This window comes from Phascolarctos cinereus, unplaced genomic scaffold, assembly GCF_003287225.1.
Source record: "Phascolarctos cinereus isolate Bilbo 61053 unplaced genomic scaffold, phaCin_HiC Scaffold_2;HRSCAF=192, whole genome shotgun sequence".
NCBI lineage: Eukaryota > Metazoa > Chordata > Mammalia > Diprotodontia > Phascolarctidae > Phascolarctos > Phascolarctos cinereus.
The window spans coordinates 298,475,733-298,496,344 of NW_027555625.1; the positions used below are offsets into that span (position 1 = coordinate 298,475,733).

Sequence of the window (20,612 nt, forward strand, 5' to 3'; positions counted from 1 at the left end):
AGCTATGAAATTGGAGGTAGAAGACCTCCATTAGAATACCAACTCCTGCCTTTTGAATGATGGATCCTTGAGCAAATAATTCTCCTGCTGTGAACCGCAGACATGATGAAGGGACAGTGCTTGTATTGTTTCACTGGTTGTTGCACTGTAGAAATGTTAGGTGTTATCATTATAAGTGATAACCCCAGTCGGTATCATGTCATGGATAGAGCACTACTCTTGGAATCAGGACAGGGTTCAGAGACAACTAAAGTCTCAGTTTGCTCAGCTTTAAAATGGGAATAATAATACTCAAAGTACCCGTCTCATAGAGTTGTGTGACCTCTTCTCCAGATTTTGGGTCAACTGAGTAACAGTACTCAGATTCTCACCCAGGTCTCCTGACCTCCACAGAAATCATTTTCTCTACTATGCCATGCCACCCCCTCAAAGAAACATTAGGTGAAGGAATTCTTTATCAGTCATGGGATAGCATATGACATAAAGCCCTTCTGCACTGCCATAGATCCTCAGATGATCTCAAATGAGATAATATTTGTAAAGCACTGAACACAATGCCTGACATATAGCGGGCCCATTCCCACGCTCCCCTCATGGAAGAAGGAAAGCAGTTCATTGGCATATATCAGCTCGGGGAGTATCTGCAGTGAAGAAGTGGAGGTGCTTTGAGCTGGGTACCCCAAAAACAGTACAGAGAGAGCCTCATACGCAACATTCATTCTGTTTTGACATAAATTACTGTGAGGAAATACTCCTTCAGAACTTCAAGGATCTGTACATTGACACTGTGGGTGCACCCTCTACCAACACAGATGGCAGCCCCTTTACAACCTCATAGGTGGTCTTCAAGAGTGGTCTTTACTGTGGCTAAAACATCATTATCCTCCCTGCGACGTAGCCAGGCTCATGCCTGGACAGCAGGCATACCGCTAATCATCAGACCTATCCACACAGCCCGTCTAGCCTGTCAGAGTCTGTCAAGGCTGGTGCTCTGCCTCTGTTGCTGTTGAGCCCCCCAGGGTTATCACCTCACCAGAGAGGCACTTCAAATAAAAACTTTGAGGGAATTGGAGTGTATAGAAGCCTTCTCAAAAAATGAACACCATGGTGTGTCTTGTTATAGTTGAGGCAGAACACAATGGCAAATTACTTTTCTCTTTATTTAAAGAAATAGCCTTTTGGTACCTTCACAGCTTTCCCTCTCCTATCTCCATGCCTGTGGTCAAGCCACCACCCTCCATTGTAGCAATCCCTTCCTTCCAGGTCCAGCTCTGATGCTACAAAGTGAAATGGTACAAGTATTGGGAGTCTTCACACCTCACCCCCGGAGGAAGCGATTTATCTTCTCCATTTTCACACAGTTTTGCCTAGACTTTGCCTCTGCATTTATCTCGTTCTCCCTTTTCTTACAGTTATTTGTGTCCATGGCTTTAAGCCCATGAGCTTGGGAGCAACTTGAGGTCAGTATTATAATAGAACACTGGACTTGGAATTAGGACAGGGTTCAGAGACAACCCAAACTTCAGTTTCCTCATCTGTGAAATGAGGATAATAATATTTGAAGTACCTACCTCATAAGAATTGATATAAGGCAAACTGTAAACTTTAAAGTGCTGCATAATTGTGAGTTGTTGTGAGGATCAAATGAGTTAACATGTGTAAAGTACTTTAAAAGCCTTAAAGCACCATATAAATCCTAGTTGTTGTTATTAATTTTTGTATGTCAAATACTTTGTGTCTGTTATTGTTAAGTCATTTCTTCAGTCGTGTCTGACTCCCTGTGACCCCTTTTGGGGTCTTCCTGACAGATACTAGAGTGGTTTACCATTTCCTCCTCCAGCTCATTTTATAGATGAACAACTGAGGCAAATAGGATTAAGTAATTTGCTCAGGGTCTTACAGCTAGTACATGTCTGAGGCCAGATTTGAACTCAGGAAGATGAGTCTTCCTGACTCTAGGCCCAGCACTCCACTGCGCCACCTACCTGCTTTGTGTACAGTAGGTGTTTAATAAATTTATAAATACTTGAACTGAATTAGTGTCAGATGGGAAATATATATTTTCTATTTGAGAAGGTAGAGGCTCAAAAAGGGGCAGCAACTTTGCTAAGCTCACCCAGGCACTTAATTATGATGCTAAGATTTACATGCAGTTCTCCTGAATTACAGTATGGTCTTTTTTCCATTACATCAGCTTGCCTTTATATTGCCAACCTAAAATTGCTTAGGTTAATGCACACAATGGAAACAAATGTTATAACTATTACTATTACCCAACTCTGTGTATGGGGGGGGGGGGCATACGGTAGTATATGTAAAGCACTTTAAAAGTCTTAAATTGACATATAAGCATGTATTTTTATCAGATTAAGCAGGTGGTATTATCCCCATTTTATAGTATCTGCAGTTCAGAGGAGAGTAAAGTGGAGGCAGAGAATGAGTACTTAGTCACATCAGTGGTATGTTCAATAGGTATGAGACCAGGAAATCTTGTCAGTATCGAGAAATAATTATTGTGAGCAAATCTAATATTTGTCATGCTGCAGGCAACTTTAATAGCCATCTACCTATATATGAAGTGTCAAATTTCTTGCCTTTAGAAATGCATGAGGCCTTCTTCCGCATCCTTCGTTTCATCTAAAGGAAGAGAAAATAAGCAGTTTTCTGGTTGGAGAAAATAGTTTAGTGCTATTTTTAAAGGGGGCATATAATTTGTTCCAGATTTAATTAGCTATCTTCAGATGAAAGCTGAAGTTTTAATAAAAGTTGGAAGAGATAACACAGTGAAGGACACGGATGAGCTGTCTCAAGGCTATATTCGAGGGGAACGATAAGAGCTGTAAAAAATGGCAGAAGAGAGCAGTTGAATGAAGCAGTGAAATTCTGATTCTCATAAAAGAGAGAGAGAGAGAAAGATGCTGGTAGGGGCGGTTGTAGATGAGACCTGCTAGCGTCTGCAAGCAATTTGGCTACGTGCCAGGAGTCATTGTTCACCCTCGGCTGTGGCAGCTCGGTCCAGATGTGCCAACTGCACGTTTCGGCTTTTGCCAGCTGACTGCGCCGTTTGATAACCAGCTCTCTGGATGCCCATCACTGGCCGCAGAGATAGAATTAAATGATGATGATCTTCCCACAAGTTGGGAGAGGAAACAATGCATATAAATCTTGATTTCATCCCAGCATGAGAAGTCTTTATCCATCATCACTCATAATGAACACGTCGTTAGCTGCGATGAATGGTAGTCCGCTTCCCAAACACCTCTTTTGTTCACTTTTTGGGGTGACTTCTATCCATTTCCTGGGGGTCAGTTCTGTCTCCTTTGGGGAGGGGGAGTAGCTCAAGGGGGTGGGCCACATATCTTCAAGGGTAAAACAGAATCATTCAGTCCATAAGACAGCATTCTTTATGTTGATTTCAAACCTTCTGCTTTCAGGCAGCTTTAAATAGCTTTCCAGAGGCATTTAACAGGCTCTTAATTCCCTTAAAGACAGAGTCCAGTCCTTTTTATGCCTAAGTTTTTATGTAACTTCTATTTAATTGACCTACTGTTTACCTCTTACTAGTAATAGCGGTAATGTTGATTGTTCAAAAGATGAGCCTATAAATACCAACATAAGGCTATTCTAAACTGCTTGAAAGCAGCGGGTTTGAAATGAACATACAAATAGTGTTATTAATCACATATAGATAGCACACTTTGTATGTAATATGTTGCATACAACATATATAACAATTATATTTACATAATTGATATGTATATTTTTGTATATGAAATTTCATTTTATTAGTATATATTATTATCCCCATTTTACAGTTGGGAAAATTGAGGTGCATAAACTTGAAATGACTAGTACACAGCTAAAAAGTGGAATAGTTAGGATTACAACACAAATCTAATACAAATCTTAATGTTTTTATATCATCATCGCTATTTTAATTATTACTATTGGTGATAATAGTGGTCATAGTAGTAGTATTGAAGCACAGTACACATGGGAACTATTATTAATGCCACTAAAAAGCATCTGTGTGTGTCATAGACAGAAAAGATTAGGTAACTGATATTAATACATTTTATCCTTACTATTTGGATTTCAAAACAGAACTTCTTATGGCTGTCTCTTATTAAATTTCACAGTAAACTGATATATTACATTTACATTTCTTTAACACTTTACATTTTACAAAGGCTTGTCCTTAGAAAATAACTCTGTGTGGTAGGTGTTGTCCAATTGGTTCAGTTGTGTTCTACTCTTCATGGCTCTGTTTGGAGCTTTCTTGTCAAGATCCTGGAGTGGTTTGCCATTTCCTTCTCCAGCTCATTTTATAGATAAGAGAACTAAGACAAACAGGGATAACTTGCCCAGGGTCACACAGCTAGTAAGTGTTTGAGGCCAGATTTGAGCTCACAAACTCAGTCTTCCTCCAGGCCTTGGCTGCACCTATCCACCGCACCATCTAGCTGCCCTCTTTGAGTTAGGGAGTGTACATATTATGATTCTCCTTTATCTGTGTGTCAGCCTAAGTTCACACAAGCTAATGACTTGCCCAGGGTCATTCTAGAGCTAGTAAGTGTTAAAGCTGGAATTAGCATGGCTAATTCTGACTGCGTCTTTACCACTCTACTTAACAGAGCTGTAAATTATGTTTTAAATTTACCTTTTAAAACTTTCCTAAATTTCTCTTGTAATCTATTCTATCCAGCAAGTATTTATTAGGTGCCTACTACACTAAGGTAGTCCATTAGGTACTAGAAATATAATGACAAAACAAAAAATTGTCCGTCCTAAAGGAGGATACTTTCTACTGTAATATTGAACATTAGCACATTTTCTTAATCCAAACAGCTGATTACCATGGAAAGCACATTTTGTAACTTTGTTATCTGTGAATTAATATCAGACAGTTCCTTCTCCTTCAACCCCAATCAAATCAACTGCCTAATCCCTCCACAGTATTTCTCATGCTCCTTTCTGTTTTCATTGCCACCAGTATCAGTCCTTTATTACCTTTTTTTTAATGAACTATTACAACAGACTCCTAACTGATCCCACCACCTGCAGGTTCTTCCCCCTCTCTAATCCATCCTTTGATATTTCAGGGATCTTTGATTTCATCAAGTTAGGTACTTCCTTAATCAGTATAGATCATAGCCCCTCTACACTTAGTAGACAGTTCTTTATGAGCTACTCTTCCTGGGGAAAAAAAATCATTTTGTAATTGTCACCCTTTTGGCATTGAGTCTTTCCACATTTAGCTATGCTGGTGCTTCGGTGACAAACATACTGTCTGTTGCCAGGACCATCCCTGGGATCTTTCCTACTTGATAGGAACTGCTAGAACTCACATTACCAAAATCCTTGGGAACCCTCAGTACAACAGTAAATCAACAGAGGGGAAATCTAATGGAACAATATGCACACCACTCCCAAAATAATCATTGTAATGAACAAATCTGGTTATACCACCTAATCTGCTCCAAAACCTTCAGTGGTTCCACATTCATTCTTTACAGGATAAAATGTCTGGCATTCAAGGCCATCCACAATCTGATTCCATCTTACCTTTTTAGCACTTTAGGCAAGTGTGCTCCCTTTTCTGGGCCTCACTTTACTCTGAAGAAGATAAAAACCATATCACTCATTCCACATTCCATCCAGATTGAACCACAAGCTATTTCCTGATTTCATCCTACCCTATTCCATCTCCTTCGTGATATTGTTACGTCCCACATATTGTCTATTGAAATCCTTCATTTCCTTTAGCACGCCAGGTCAAGTGTCAGCTCATCTATGAGTCCTTAATAATTTTTCCCTCCTTATTTTCTTAGCACTCTATCTAGCCCTATCCTTTACAACTACCACATCTTCCCTTGTAAGATCTATATTCTGTTTATACATTGTATCCCACCTCCAGATTCCTACCCCAAGTTCCTTCATGGCAGGGTTTTTGTCATTTTTCATCTTTATACCCTCAGTCCCAAACATAGAATCTTGCACACAGTGGGCATTTTAATAACTGTTACAAATCAGATTGAATAAAGCAGAATCAACTTGTGAAACTTTGATAAATGGTATTTTAAAGGTTGAGATATGTTTCTTTAAAATCAAAGTGTTTTTTTCAGCAACTTTGAGCATTGAACCATGTACGTATTTTAGAGGGAGAATAATGAAACAAGAAAAAAAAATCCCTAGGTTGCCTTTGAGAGAAATAAGCCTTCTACTTCTGAAAGAAATCAGCTGGTATGTACACATGAATAGGCAAGAGTTACTACTGTCCACTCTTCCATCAATTCAGAAAGAAAAAGGAATTGGCTGGCATGTGAACTTGATTTTAGTATTTGCCAAGATTCCAGTCAGGAAATCTGGATTTGTTTGCAGTCTCATCATTCTTATCCCAGAGTTCAGTTGAAGTTGCAGTGTGCAGACAGCACTGAACTGAATCACTCGGGCATTTAGAAAGGAGATTCACCTTCTGGAAATTTCACTCAAATGATGTGAGTAAAATGAAGAAGTTGAATCTCTTGATGATCTTAAAGGCTCCTTCTAGCTTTAAATCCCAAGAGTCTAGTAACATATCACTTTGCAGAAGTCTATAGTCCAGGACAAAGAAGGTGATGGTGCTGCTGTCTTCTGCATTGGTCAAACCACATCTGGAATTTATTGGCAACAGGAGCCAGTTCAGAAGACAGCGTCCAGGTGGGGAAAAAGATGTTACAGTGTGCTGCAATGGAAATACCACTGTATTTGGAGGCAAGGGACCTAGGTTTGAATCCAGGACTATCACTTACTACCTATGTAACCTTAGGCAAGTGTGTTCCCTTTTCTGGGCCTCACTTTACTCTGAAGAAGATAAAAACCATATCTAGAAGAATTAGAAGAGCGGTCACAGAGGGGGGAAAGCAGAAAACTTGACTTTTTTGGCTTCAAGGATAAAATTTAGTGCAGTAAGTGGAAGCTTTAGGGAGAAAAATTTCAACTCAACTAAGAAAGAGCTACCCAGGATTATAGTTCTGAGAATAGAATGGGTTCCTTTGTGGAAAGTGAGTTCCCTATCATCTAGATGTTCAAGTGGAGGATTTATAACTATGTGTAGGGATATTGTAGAATAAATTTGAGCATCAGGCAAGAAGTCCAACCAAGTGACTGTCCATCTCTTAAGATTTTTGTGATTTTGTGGACTGTGTATATAGAATGGAAAAAAACAATTGGAATTAAACAGCTTGGGCCGCATTGAAGTGAGGTTCCCACTTTGTCCAGTGTTAATCACAGATGAGTTGTATAGAATAAGTTTCTAAGTTGAACTGAAAGTTTCCTTAACTATTTCCTACCTTGTGGCTTTTTTTTCCTGCTTATATTTAGCTTTTTTTGTTAATTTTAAAGAAAATTGTTCAAATTATTGGGAAATTTCCCCCTAATTTGGGCTAAAATTTGCCTTTTAAGAACTTTCAACTTCTACTTCTAGTTTTGCCTTCTGGATCAAGTAGAATAATTCTAATTCCTCTTCCATATGTCATTCCGTCAGATACTTAAAAGGTAGCTCCCTTGTCACCCCCTTGGTTTTCTCCTCTCCAGACTATATGTCTTTACTTCCTTCAGCTGATCTTTGTATGAGATCATAGACATAGAGGACCTTGGACACTGTGTGGTCTACCTTCCACATTTTACAGATGAAGAAACTGAGGTCAAGAGACATTAACTAGGGCCACCCAAGGTCACACAGGTAGCAAGTGACAGCACTAGGACACTACACAGGTCCTCTGACTCCGTAGCTGTTATGCATTCTGTTGTATCAGAGGGCCTGTGGACCTTTCTCCTTCTGGATTCTTTATCTTATCAATATCCTTACTGAAATAAGAATCCCAGAACTGAAAAATTTGTAAGCAGTCTAAATATCTCATTTTCTTTCTTTTAATTATTTTATCAAGTCACATTCTGGGCCACAGTATATTTTTCATAGTATGTCCCAGCCCATTCTTTACTGCTATGATCTTTTGGATTCTCTGCTAATGATAATAATGTTCCCCTAGGATTTTAGAATTGGGAAGGACCTTGTTAGTAATAGCTCTCATTTCTCTTAATTATTTAAGGTTTATGGAACACTGTGCTCACAACTACCTGATGATTTGGTAGTACAAAGATTATTGCTCCATTTTATAGATGAGGAAACTGATGCTCAGAGAAGAGAAAGGAGCTTACCTTGAGTCATGTGACAATGTCAGATGAGAGCCAGGCCTTAAGCTCAGATTTTGTGAGATGAAATCCATGTTCTTTCCACTACAAGGTGAATTTTTTTTTAAGTTCTCTCAATTTTCAACTTGTTCCTGCCCTGCTTGACATTATAAATCACTCTGCTTTGGCAGAGTTCCCAGGGTTCAAGGAAAAGGAGAATTGGATAAGCTCATCTCAGCAGAATTGAGCCTGACTGATTTTTAACAATCATGGACGTTTGTTCTTTGCTCAAATGAAGGCCCCTGCTAGGTCACTGTATCCGACCAGTAAAATAGAGTAACCTGTTTTCTAGTTTATCAGACTTTCCCACCATCAAAGTCATCCTTAGTAATTAGTAGCCTAAGCTTTTTGTTGTTGTTGTTCATTTTGTTTGATCATTTATTTTTAGTTTTCAACATTTACTTCCATAAGATTTTGTATTTTAAATTTTCTCCCCCTCCCTTTCTTACCCCTCCCAGAAGACAGCATGTAATCTGATATAGGCTCTACTTATGCATTCATATTAAGCATATTTTCACATTAGTCATGATGTATAGAAGAATTAGAACTAATGGGAGGAACCACGAGAAAGAAGAAACAAAAAAAAAAGAGCAAGTAGTATACTTCCATCTGCGTTCAGACTTCACGGTTCTTTTTCTGGATGTGGGCAGCATTTTCCATCATGAGTCTTTTGGAGTTGTCTTAGATCCTTACATTGCTGAGAAGAGCTAAGTCTATAAAAGTCAGTCATCATACAACGTGGCTATTACTGTGTACAACCTTCTCCTGATTCTGCTCACTTCACTCAGCATCAGTTCATATAAGTTTTTCCAGGTTTTTCTGAAGTCTGCCTGCTCATCATTTCTTATAGCACAGTAGTATTCCATTACATCCATATACCACAACTTGTTCAGCCATTCCCCAGTTGATGGGCATTCCCTCAATTTCCAATTCTTGGCCAGCACAAAAAGAGCTGCTATAAATATTTTTGTACATGTTGGTCCTTTTCCCATTTTTATGATTTCTTTGGGATACAGACCTAGAAGTGGTATTGCTGGGTCAAAGGGTAGCCTAAGCTTTTAAAAGGAAAACCACTATCACCTATCTTGTCATGTGTTAGGAGTAACAGGAGATCTCATAACAAATGGAAGATTTTATTTCAGCTAGAGTTCAGAGTGTGTGTGTGTGTGTGTGTGTGTGTACGCACATAGACATTTACATATACATACATGTATATATGCATAATGTAGGTATATTTCTGTATAAATTACTATCATATATAGGATCATTTATATACATATATGTTTTTATATTTCCATATAAAATGAGAACAAAAATAGGATTATCTGTTATATATAGCTTGGTTTTTTTTTAAAAATTATATAATAATAGTTCAACATATTACTTTCAAAGCTATACTCTTTGTGTTTCCTTCTGAACTTTCTTTTCCTGTTCATTTTTTAAAAATGCTTTAATGATCTACCTTTTTTTTTTAACTATCACTATCTCTCCTCTCCTCTCACCCAAATCTCCCCCTCATACAAAGAAAAACATGATACTTATTAATAAGTATAGTCAAGCAAAAAAATTAACAGATTTGCATTATCCAGAAGTATATGTCTTGTTGTTTACTGTGATTCCATCAGACCTCTGTCAGGTTGTGGGTAACATTTCATCATCAGCCCTCTGGAGTTATGATTGGTCATTACATTCATCAGAGTTCTTACGACTTTAAAAGTTGTTTTTCTTTACAGTGTTATTGCTATATCACTTATTTGTGTGTTCTCTTCACTCTGCATCAGTTCAAACAAGTCTTCTGTGGTTTTTCTGAAGAAATCCCTTTTTATCATTTCTTATGGCGCAATAATATTCCATAACTGTGGGAATCCCCCAAGGCTCTCTTCTCATTCTGTACTGTTTGGTGATCACATCAGAACCCATAGTTTCATTTATCATTTCTATGCACATGATTCTCAGATCTACTTTTCAAGCCCTAACCTCCCAACTTCTCTCCATCTTCACCTGTCTGTTTACATCTTGTACTGAATGTCCCAAGTATATCTTAAACTCACTTTGTTCAAAATTGAACTCCTTATGTTTATCTTCAAACCTTCCCCTCTTCCTAACTTTCCTGTTACTGTTATGGGTACCACCATCCTTCCAGTTACCTAGGTTCTCAAACTTGCTGTCATCTTAGACTCCTTACTCTCTCTTACCTTTCATATCCAGTCATCCTATCATTCCTGTTTTCAGAACATCCCTCCTATGTTCCCCTTTTATAACACTACCATTATCCTTGTGCAGGCTCTCATCATCTCACACATGGACTATTGCAGCAGCCTGCTGATTGGTCTCCCAGCCTTAAGTCTTTCTCTCCCTCCAGTCTATCCTGCACTGAACTATCAAAATGATCTTTCTAAAACACAGCTCTGACTATATCTCTTTCACACACACACACACACACACACACACACACACACACTCACTCACTCACTCATTCTGCTAAAGTGGCTCCCTGTTACCTCTCAGATCAAATATAAAATCCTCTGTTTGATTTTAAAACTGTTTATCATCTGACCCCTTCCTCTTTTTCTAGTCTCATTATACCTTATTCCCTTCCACATACGGTGGGATGTAGTGACATTGGCCTCCTTGCTTTTCCTCAGGCACAACCTTCTATCTCCTTTGGGCATTTTCACTGGCTGTTCTCAATGCTTTGAACACTCTACCTCCTGGCTTCACCAGCTTCTTACAAGTAGCAGCTAAAATTCCACCTTTTGCAAGAAGCCTTTCCCAATCTTCTTAATCTTAATGCCTTCCCTATGAGACTATCCCCAGTTTTTCCTGTGTATATCTTCCTTCTTCATAATCTTTTGCATGTTGTCTCTGCCATTAGACTGAGCTCTTTGAGAGAATGGACTGTTGTTGCATTTTTATATATCCCCATCACTTAGCGTAATGCCTGGCACATGGGAGGCACTTAATAAATGCTACTTGACTGACATTCATATGCCATAATTTGTTCAGCTATTCCTCAATTGATGGGCATTCCTCTTTGTTTCCAGTTCTTTGCTACAACTGAAAGAGCTGCTATAAATTTTTTTTTGCACATATGGCTCCATTTCCCCTTTATTTGATCTCTTTGAGGCATATGTCTAATACTAGTATTTCTCGGTCAAAGTTTAATGACTTAAACAGAATCAGGAGGTAGCATGGTATGGTAAGATGAATCCTTAGGTCTGGAATCAGAAAAACTTCATTTAAATCCTTCCATTGACACTCATTATGAAACCTTGGAAAAATACTTCTTGTTGAACCTCAGTTTCCTATTCTGTAAAACAAAACTAATAATATTTTCACTACTGACATCATAGGAATAATATGAGGAAAATACATTATGAACCTTAAAGCACTATAGAAATGTTAGTTGTGAAAGTAACTGTGTTAAAACAGGAATACAGACACTTTTTGATATTTAGAATGTACCATCTTGCACACTTTCCTTTACAGTTTATCTAATATAAAACCCAAGTGTGACATATAATTTATGCTGTTTTTAGTGTATGCTTTTGCATTTTTTTCTTTCAAAGAGCTTTCAACTCAAGGGTTCAGTGTTTATTTCAGGGTAGACTATATGCAGATAAAGTTGATGTACTGCACATAACAGTTACAAAGAACTCAAAATACATTATATAGGAAGTGGCATGGTTTGGGTTAGTGGAAACAATACTGAACTTTGAGTTATAAAACTTGTCTTTGAATCCATTACTAACTGGGTGATCTGAGCAACTCACTTCTCATCTTTAGACCTAAGTTTCTTTCTTTTAAAAAAAAATAGTATTCTTTCTAAATTAACAAGCATTTATTTTCTTTTCCTTCCACTCTCTCCTTGCCCCTCCCCCATTGAGAAACAAAACTACAAAGCCCTTGTAATAAATATGCATTGTCTATCAAAACAAATTTCCATATTGGTCGTGTCCAAAAATAAAAATGCATATCTTTTTCTATATCTTGAATCCACCATCTCTCTGACAGGGGGTAGTTGGCATTCTTTGTAGGACTTAATCCTTGTGGTTCCTTCCTGTTCTGACAATCCGAATATATAGTATAAAGAATCACTGTTTTGTTTTATAATTTTGGTTATGTGTTTCTTGGTTGTTCTATGCACACATGTGTATATTATATATGTATATGTATGTGTATGCATAAACACATATATCTATACCTATACTACTGAAGGTATGCCTGTACTACTGAGTTATGTTTTAGCAGCAATTGCCTATTCATTTAAGTTGGATAATCATTTTTAATATTCTCCTGGACCTAAATTGACTTGGAAGACTTAAGCTGAATTAATCGTCTGGGCAGTGCTTGAGAGTAATAGATATACAAACTCTTTATGTAAATGAAATAGCCATTGGTAATAAGATATTTCTTTCAAGGGAAAAATGGCATTTGAAAATTTAAGACCAAGAGGTAACATGATGTAGTGGAAAGAGCACTGGACCAAATCAGAAGAACTGAGTTTGCCTTCATTCTCTGGCATTTGTTAACTGTCTGACCATTAGCAAGTCACTTTCCTTCTTTTGGTATATTTCCTCATTTATGAAATCAGTGTCTTTGCCTCATCCAGGTTGTGAAGAAAGTGCTTTAATAAAATGTTCAGCAACATAATAATGTGAACTGTTATTTTCCTGTGCCTTTATAATAATGGTGGTGCTGGTGATTCTAAAGTACATAAAGATTTACAAAACACTTGTTAGAAGAAGGCTTTGAGATGGATGATATAAGATTTGCAATTCTTATTGTGTAGATTAGCAAGCTGAGGGTCAAAGAAGGTAAATTACTTAACTGGAGTCGAACACCTAGTAAGAGTTGGACCTGAGATTCAGATTCACATTTTCTGACTCCAAGCCCATTGACCATTCCATTCTAACAAGACTGTGTTAGATTCTAAGCCATTCTGAAGCATAAACATATTTGAACAAAAAGAAAACAGGACTGGACTCCTTAGACTCTTTGCTGAAAGTCATTTCTAAAACAGAATTACGTTGCTTCCCAATGAGTGATTAAAGAAATTAATAATAATGCTGATAGCACGAATATTTAGGACTTAATAAAAAAAAGAATTCTCAGTTCACAATCTGTTGAACTAAACTGAAAAAAGTTGTACTTTTTTAAATTATGTTAGAAAAGAACTATAGGCCTATGTTTTAATTTTAACTTCCAAATATTATTGATCTGTATTGTCTACATTTCCCACTGTTGACCACCCTTTCCTCCTGGATACTTTCTCTTTTTGAGACTTTCATGACACTGCTGCCTATTGATTTTCCCTACCTGTCTGACCACTTCTCTCATTCCTTTGTTGGCTTATCGTCTATATCACATCCTCTAACTATGGGTATTCCCAAGATTCTATCCTAGGCCCTCTTTCCTACTCCCTCCTGTTCACTCTCTCTAATCAGTTCCAATGAGTTTAACTGTCATCTCTTTGTAGATAACTCACAAATCTATATACTTAGCCCCCGTTTCGCCTCAGAGCTTTAGTCGTTCATCACCAGTTGCCTATTGGAGATTTCAAACCAGATCTGAAACTCAGTATATCTGAAATTGAACTCATTCTCTTTCTCCCCAAAACTTCCCCTCTTCCAAACTTTCCTATTTCTATCCAAGGCGTTGCTATACTAGTCTCCAAGGTCTGTAACTTGAGCATTATCTTTAACTCCTCACCCTTCCTCATCATCAATATAGTCAATTTCCAAATGTTGCCGTTTTAATCTCCACATCTTCTCTTGCATCTAATCCCTTGTGCCTTCTCACACAGCTACCACCTTACTTGAGGCCCTCTTTGTCTCTCATAGAGATTATTATTTCAAGGGCCTCCTAATGCTCCCCCCCACTTCAAGCCTCTAACTACTCTAGTCTATCCTACACACTACTTAAAAAAGTAATTTTCCTTAAGGGCATACCTGACCATGCCATTCCCCTCCTTAGTCAGCCCTAACAACTTCCTATTGCTTCTGGAATCTAATATAAACGCTTCTGTTTAGCTTTTTAAACCCTGCACAATTTGGCCTCTTTCTTTCTGGCCTCATTGGACATTATGCCTCTTCCTTTACTCTGTGATCTAGCCAAACTGGCCTTCTTTCTATTCTTTATGCACAACACTCCCTGTCCTTTGAACTGGTGTTCCCACATACTTGAAATGCATTCTTCTCCCTCCCCATTACCCCATCTCTTAACCTCCTTTTACAGTCTCTCTATTCCTTTAAGATATAATTCAAGCACCATCTTATGAATAAAATCTTTCCTGATTTCTCCCAACTGCTAATGTCCTCTCTTCCCAACTTCCTTATATTTCACTTCCTTGTATATGTTTGTCTATATTGATAGAAGTATTTCTGGATGGATCTTCACAATTCAAATGGAAGCTTCTTATGAATAAGAATTGTTTCATTCTTTATATTGTATCCCCAGCCCCTAGTACAGTGATTGGCACAAAAGAGACCTATAATAAATGCTTATTGATTAGGCAAGTCAATTCTGTATTATAAATATCAATTTCTTCATCTGTGAACTGGGGATAATGACACATGCACCAGACAATGACATGTGCACTCTTATAGTTATTGTTTATCATTTGATGAAATGGGAATAAAGTAAAAAGCTTCCTAAAAAGAACATTATACTTGTATTTAAGAGACCTGTATTCAAATTATACTCTGTTACTTAATTGTCACTGGTTCTCTTTGAGCCTTTATTTCTTTAATTGTAAAGTGGGAATAGTAATCTTTGCCATACTTATCACAGAGGACTGTTATAAGAAAGCACTTGATAGAGATTCAAGTGCCAGATAAATAGGAGTTATTTTTAATGTAGATCAAGAAATCTATATCCATAATATAGATGAAGTGGCATATTTTGATAAAGCACTGGACCTAAGATCAGGAAGACCCATGTACAAATCCTACCTCAGACACTTAGCTGTGTGATCCTGAGCAGAGCACTTAATTACTTTCAGCTTCAGGTTCCTGGTGTTTGAAATGGAATAATTATACCTATATCCTTTTCTCACAAGATTGTTGGGAGGATTAAATGAGACAGTGCATTTAAAGCTCCTCACAAACCTTAAAAGCCCTACATAAATACCAAACATTATTAACATTGTTATTATTATGTAACAAATCATATAGGTAAAAAAATATGTTGTGATTTTCCTCTAAATATGGTTTGCATACATAACCTGTTATTTTGCAGTATATACCAATATGTTTTGGGAGTGGGGAATATACCCTGCATTTTATGATAGTATTTAATTAGTAATTTTTAGAGCATACTTTTCCCCCTTTCAATAAGATTGCAAATTGTTATATTCAGTACAATCTGGTAATTATATTTATGCTTTAAAAAAAAAATTCATTGAGTATGTCACAGAATGCCAAGCAGGCGGCAAAGAGTTAAATTCTGTGCTTCACAAAGAGAGATCTTGCTCTCTTTGTCTTGTTATTTCATCTCACCTAAGCCTCCTTTTGTCGGACTGTTCAGAAGCCCCGATGGATCTTCACAAGTATAAAACAGAGCACGTTAAAGATGGCATCTCAGCCAACTATTTTATCCAGAAAGCTAGGAAATTTAGAGAATTTATTTCAAGCCAAAATCTTGTAGAAGTGTTTTCAAGAGCCAGTTATTTTCAAAGGGTGTTGGGAGCTTCGGTTACTGCCATGTTCAGGAATACATGAAATCTATCATTTGCTAGAAGTACCTTGGACTACCATTTAGTCCTTCTCAGTCTTGCTGGCCATTCCTGAATTCCTTCTCCCTCACATTCCCTACTTAATTCATTGTGTCTAAGACAAAAAGCATGGATTAAGCTGTCAGAAGAACTGAATGAAGACCAGTATGGCATAATGGAAAGGGTGCTGGGATTGGATGTAAAAGACCTGAGTGTAAATCTAGACTCATTGCTTATTACCTATGTGATTCTGGTCAAGTCATCTCTCCTTTCTGGGGCTCACTTTCTTCCTCTGGAAAATGAGTGCATGGGACTACATTACTATTCAGAGTTCTTTCACCTCTAAATACTATTGGGTATGAAGAAAAAAGAATACCCACAGAGAATCCTATAATATTAGATCTAAGAGAGCCCTCAGAAGTCATCTAGTCCAACTCCTTCCACAATCACAGAGTCAGAAGAGAACTCAGAGGACCACCAGTCTAACCAGCATCTGGGCATGAATCCCTTCTGCAACACACTTGACATCAGATTCTTCTGTTTGGCTAAAATCTGGCTGCCTGTGACTTGCACATATTGGTCTTTGTTTTGCTATCTGGGACCAAGCAGAACAAGTCTAATCTTTGTGCCGCAGTCTCTTGGTTCTTTGAAGAAAGAAGCCTTGTCCCTCCTAAAGTTTTTCTCCAGTGCCTTCAGATCCACTCCATATATGACATGGTCGCCAGATTTTCTCACCAGCCAGGCCACTCTGAATGCATTCCTGCTTGTTAGTGTCCTTTCTGAAATTTTCACTGGTTTTAAACATAAAACTCAGGATGTAGCTTGATATCATAGTGGATAATAGGATTTTCACCTCCCTTGATGAGAGGCAGGGTAGTATAGTGGAAAGATGCAGGCTTTGGAATCAGATGGCCTGGATTCACATTACATTTCTGCCTCTTAAACTGCCTTGGGCAAGTAATGTAACCTCTTTAGGCCTCAGTTTCCTACTGTAAAATAATTCTGAAAAATTTTGGTTCAGTAATCTCTAAGGTGCCTTCTAGCTCTAAGCCCTGTAAAGCCATGTTCCTATTAACATAGCCTAAGAAACTACAGAGAAGGTAGCATGATTCTCTTACTAGTAGCTGTGTCTGGAAGTCTTAAAGACCTGGGTTCAAGTCCTGCCACTGACATATACTGACTGTTCCACCATGGACAAATCACTTAACTTAGTATCATTAACAGTGTTCCAAGACTGAGTTGCAGAGTAGTTGCAGTTCTGCATTGGTGGAGGAATTTTCTGTGTCTCAAGTTCTGAAGTCACAAGTTTAGAGTCCCACTCTCTACATTAGACTTTTTTGGGTGCTTTTTGACTCTTATTAACTCTAACCAGTTGAACAAGTACCAAAAATATAAGAATATTTGGTGTGATACTGTGTTCTTTAAGGAGAACTAAGTCAGTAGTTTAGCCTGGGCAGGACAAGACATGTTAAAGCATCCATCAGACATGCTCCAGGCTCTGTCACAAGAGGAGCCAGTAACATGATGGGCTTTGGAGACTCTGCAATGACTCACTTATTTACTCTTAAAACAATAAACTTTTTCAAAGAAAGTCTAAGTCATTTAGGGCAAAATATTGCTGCCCACTTTGTTGGTGTGTTGTCAGGAGAGCCCTGTCTTGACACAATCCTTTTTGTCTGTTCCCTTTACTTATGCCTTTTTTATTTTCAACCTGACTCTTCCTCCTGTCCTTAGGAAGCAGTCTTTTTATACACGGTTATCTTGGATGTGAGCTGACAAAAATCATACCACCTTCAAATTTCATATATATACTTTAAGTATTTGTAATCTTTTAACCATAACCCACATTATCATCATACTTTATACTTTAGCTAGCAACAGCTCAGTGAGGGAAGATGGTCCCAGAAATAAGTATCCCAGATTTACTGTTGAGAGCAAACTGAGGCTTAAGTTTCTTTCATCTGATGGCTTTATAGCTGCTTCCTTCATTTTGGTTTCAAAATCAAATATAAGAAACCTGTTTTCTGTCAAAATAAATTACCATATAACTTTGGAGAAGTTAATAACTTCCTATCTCTGTGACTCAGTTTCTTGATCTATAAAACAAGGCTACTTAGAATGTTAGGTCTGTGGTCAGGAACACCAGAGTTCAAGTTTGCCCTAAGACACATGTGAGCTTTGTGACTCTGAACAAGTCTCTTAACCTTATTTATCCTCTTTTTTCTCAATTGTAAAATGGTGATAATAATAGCACCTACCTTACAGGGTTGTTGTGAGATCAAATGAAATAAATCAAATGAGATGTAAAAGCACGGTCTGTCTGAGCCTCAGTTTCCTCACCTGGAGAATGGGGGTACCAGTACTTTCACTGCCTACATCACAAATCACTTTGAGGCAAGTGCTTTCTAAGCAACAAAGAACTCTGCCAGTGTTAGCTGCTGTCTTTATTTGACTTTAGTTTCCAGGGGGAAAAAAACAACTTTGAGGACATTAAGACCATTAAAGGAGAGAAAGGGGGGGAAATATCTCTGCGTAGGGAGTCCTGCCCCAATTTATCCGGCCTGACTTTAGCTCATTAAACATCAGTCTCAACAATTTCCCCTGCATATTTATCTTCTCTACTTTGTGACACTGATTGTTGTCTGCAACCTTTTCTTCAACTTGCTACCATTTCCATAAACTTCTCTTAGTTTCTTCACTGGACATGTGGCAAAGAATGATACAGTATTCCCATTAACCCCCCACTGCTGTCCTTGGTAGAATTGTTGTCCATAATGCTGCCATACTTGACTAGTGGTTTGTCCTTTCATAAGCAACAGAAATACATTTTTTGATGTTTACCAGAAACAAACAAAAACTCATTTAAGGGTTATATAATATCCAGATTTAAAGGTGGTCGCTCTATAATGTAATGTAAGTATTATATAAAATCTAGTGATAGTTTAAAGTAGAGTAGTTAGAGTCATAGATATTAGACCTAGAAAGTATCTTAGGAAATAAAATGTTAGTGTCAGAATGGATCTTAGAACATCAAATGTTAGCACTAGGAAGGACTTGAGAATATTGCTCATAGAGTACAGAATGTGAGGATTTACATAAGCCTTAAAAACACATAGTGCAGCCAGTTCATCAGAGAGTAGAGGAAACCACAGCCTACAAAGTTGGAGCCACTTTGCCAAGGTCACACAGCTGATTCCCAGACCAAGGTTCCCCAAGTCCCTCCCAAGCCTAGCAGGAGTTAACCTGGAGCTCTCCATGAACTGCTCTTGCACTCTTTCAGAAACAGTTACAAATGCCATTGGAGAGCAGTTCTTTGAAAGCACATAATTCTTTTTCTCCAGATTAATTATAACATGCCTTTATCTAGGGTATTTGCTTACAGAGCCAAATGCAGTAAGAGAGAAAAAAAGGCAAGGAAGTGGATTATTTTTCTTACAAACATGATTGCATTACCAGTTCCAGATGACAATATTATTTCAAAAGTGAATTTTTTAAAATGGACATTTGGGATAATATTTCAAGGCAGGGCTGTCACCATGATGTACCTGACTTTGACCTTTCTTGCTTACCAAACCTATTGAATACTTTCAGACCTAGAAATGAATCTTTGGAGGATGCAGAATAATATTTATAATAATGCCAGTAACAACAATAATAGCTGAAATTTATATAGTGCTTTAAAGTATTGCAAAGTACTATGTACATATTGACTTATTTGAGCGTCACAATAACTCTGTTAGAGGTAAAGTAGTACAGGTATAATTTTACATGTGAGGAAAGTGAGGCTCAGGATTTTTCATTGGAAAAAAAAGCTACCTGGGGGGACCAGAAATACCCTCAGATAAAAGGTACTTGTTTTGAAAGGCAGTGTTCATTCCATGCCATGGTAGATGATCTTAACGAATTGCTGTAGCAAAAAAAAAAAAAATATTCCCTTTGTGACCAGATCTCTGGTGATAAGCCCCTCCGAATTTTGCTAGAGTGGGCCCTACATGAATAACATATACATTTCCGTTTCCAAATTCATGCTTAGGACCTTTCTGGCATCATGTAGAATCTGCCAAAGCTTTTACTCCACCAGAACAGCATTCACGAATCCAGGATCACCACCCACTATAATGGCGTATCAAGAGAGCATATGTGGTGGTGCACAGATAATAAAAGATAGAATATAAGTGCATAAGAGGAAAATTAAGTGCTATAAAATTAAATGAAAGAAAGACAACATCCAGTTTCGGGGATTAGGAAGGCTTTAGAGAAGAAGTAGCATCATGCCTTCAGGATGGGTAGGATTTCAACAGGTAGAGTTGGATGGTGAGACAGCATTATAAATGTAGAGAATAGTTCAAACAAAGGTAAGGAGGTAAGAAAGCTTGGAATGTGGTGGGTGATGAAAAATCATCTAGTTTGCATAGTACAGGAGGGACAGGAATCAGGAGACCTAGCTTCTATATGCCCCTTACTACTTGTGCCATTTTGGGCAAGTCACATAACTTCTCTGGACTTCAGTTTCTAATTTATAAAGTGAGGACGTTGGGTGAAATGTCCTTGAAAGTGATTTCTAGTTTCAAATCTGTGATCCTAGAGCATGTGTGGGAGATAAGGCCAGAAAGGCAATTTGAAAACATTGTTGTCCTGGACTTTGAATACCAGGCTAACGAAGATT

The 20,612-nt window shown here is 37.8% G+C and overlaps 1 protein-coding gene across 4 annotated transcripts in view; it reads left to right on the top strand.

Annotated features, from left to right (window-relative positions):
• The window catches only part of MAPKAP1 (MAPK associated protein 1), a 319,648-nt gene that overhangs the window by 204,092 nt on the left and 94,944 nt on the right, over window positions 1–20,612 (top strand). The gene's annotated exons all lie outside the window — the stretch shown is intronic.